General features: G+C 41.4%; 1 non-coding gene across 1 annotated transcript; it reads left to right on the forward strand.

Annotated features, from left to right (window-relative positions):
* Nucleotides 1–1563: 1563 nt before the first annotated feature.
* LOC136872839 (5S ribosomal RNA) lies at nucleotides 1564–1682 on the forward strand. Its single transcript, XR_010860004.2, has one exon. It is a non-coding gene; the product is annotated as a 5S ribosomal RNA (ribosomal RNA).
* The last annotated feature ends 545 nt before the right edge of the window (nucleotides 1683–2227 follow it).

Genomic DNA, 2227 nt, shown 5'->3' on the forward strand with positions numbered 1-2227 from the left:
AAAATCCCCGACCCGGCTGGGAATCGAACCCGGGACCCTCTGAACCGAAGGCCAGTATGCTGACCGTTCAGCCAACGAGTCGGACACCAACCACGGTAACAATTACTATTATTATTACCATCGTCATCATCATCATCATCTATTATCGACCTGCATAACTAACCAAGGTAGAAATACGAAATTACTTGAGCGTAACGAGAAACCATTTTTTCAACTACTACGTTACGAGCCAACTTTTAAGCTCCTAATCAGGTTTCCAATATTGTGCACTCATATAGGAGGATTACGATAGGATCGAATGAAACCCCAACTGCAAACAAAGCTCTGACTTTTTTTTTCTGACCACGCAAGCTGATGACTACAGAGTGATTATGAATTGACAAAAAAGAACATAAAAACAAATGAACCTTTTTGTACATTAATGTTATTGCATACACACATCGAAATCCGATTCCATTTATGACTGAAAATATGTATGCAATAGAATTGGGTCAATGCTTTTGTTACAAAGGCTTACCGCTGTTAGTTGGAGCAAACTTTTCGAAGCATGCCATGTTTTCGATTAAAAAGTACGATCTGCTTAGAAGAGCAGACCTAGTCCACATCTCATGGGAAAACTTGTGGGCATCAATAGATTATGATAATGACTTTTTTAAGAGGACCAACATCTAGGTCATCGGCCCCGGCATTAATAGAACACTGTACAGAGAGACGAGAGCTTGGTCTACTGACAAGAGAAGTGTTTGCGCTGGACCAAAATAACTGTGTCAGCGCCCTATTATAAAACCAAGTCCAACCTTGGACTGATGGTGGGTGCTCGTGGAACGATATCGAGCCTTTCTGGAAAGATCTGCAAAATGCAAGGTAACCATAATCATAAAATAAAAAGTACTGCAAATTCGGCAGTTAAGGGATCTGTTGCTACTTTACGAAATCACTTATATGCTATAACTTCTTCTTATTCTACCACTTTTCCCTACTTTTGGGGGTCATGGGTGCGAACTATGTTGCACATGTCGATTTGGCCCAGTTTTATGGCAGGATGCCCTTCCTGACGTCAATTCTTTGTGGAAGGATATAATCACTATTGTATATTTGTGTAGTGTGTTGTCTGAAGATTAAGATGAAAGTTTTGGGTCAAACACAAATGCACAGTCCCCAAGCCAGAAGAATTAATCGCTCGCGGGAATCGAATCCGGGATCCTCTGAACCGAAGCGAAGGACTCTACGCTGACCATTCACGTATATGCTGCGTAACAATGTGTTATTATCCTTAATCTCTTGTACTGTTTTCTTATGTTTTATCAGCTATTGTATAACTATATTTTGTGTGTTTGTTATGATTTGTCCCTGTGGCAGCCTGCTAATTTTCAGGAAGCTAACAAAATAAAACCTGATAGAATAACAGATCAGAGTTTCCTAAACATTTCGTCTCTGAGGCCAGCTGAGCATATCGCAAGCATGTTCAAGGACTCATAAGCCACAGAACATAATTCATTTAACAAAAAAGGAGTGTTTTGTAATGATACCATGTTTGATTTTATTCGTAGACTATAATTTAGGGCCAATGGCCATACCATGTTGAATACACCGGTTCTCGTCCGATCACCGTAGTTAAGCAACATTGGGCGTGGTCATTACTTTGATGGGTGACCGCTTGGGAACACCACGTGCCGTTGGCTCAATTCCCTTTGTCCGCCTCTGTGGTGTAGTGATTAGTGTGATTAGCTGCCACCCCGGAGGCCCACTTCTCCTCCAGGCAAGTGCCGAGGTGGTACCTAACTTAAGGCCACGGCCGCTTATTCCTTCCCTCTTCCTTGTCTATCCCTTCCAAAAACATTCCATCCCCCCACAAGCCCCTGCTCGCTGAGCCCGAGGGAAAAACCGACCCTGGAGGGTAAAAGATGAAGAATAGGACTATAATTTAGGACATACTTAGCTTCTTTCAAAGTTTGTATTTAACTTCATTTACATAGAAATATTTTATACATGCACAGAAATTTTAAAAAAAAGCAGTGGGGCACTTGGCTTATAATTACAACTGTCTGGACCTGGAAACTTACTTGAAAATATTCACTTGTTGCGCTTGTTGGATCAATGGGACGGACGGTGCTGTTTTCCAGAGATAAAGCGCTTTTACAAGCTTAGTTACTCGAATCGAAGGTCAGGCATGATGTCATGAAGGCATTAAACGTATTCCTTTTTGAAATTGTAGGTTACAGAGGAT

The sequence above is a fragment of the Anabrus simplex genome, chromosome 4, assembly GCF_040414725.1.
Source record: "Anabrus simplex isolate iqAnaSimp1 chromosome 4, ASM4041472v1, whole genome shotgun sequence".
NCBI lineage: Eukaryota > Metazoa > Arthropoda > Insecta > Orthoptera > Tettigoniidae > Anabrus > Anabrus simplex.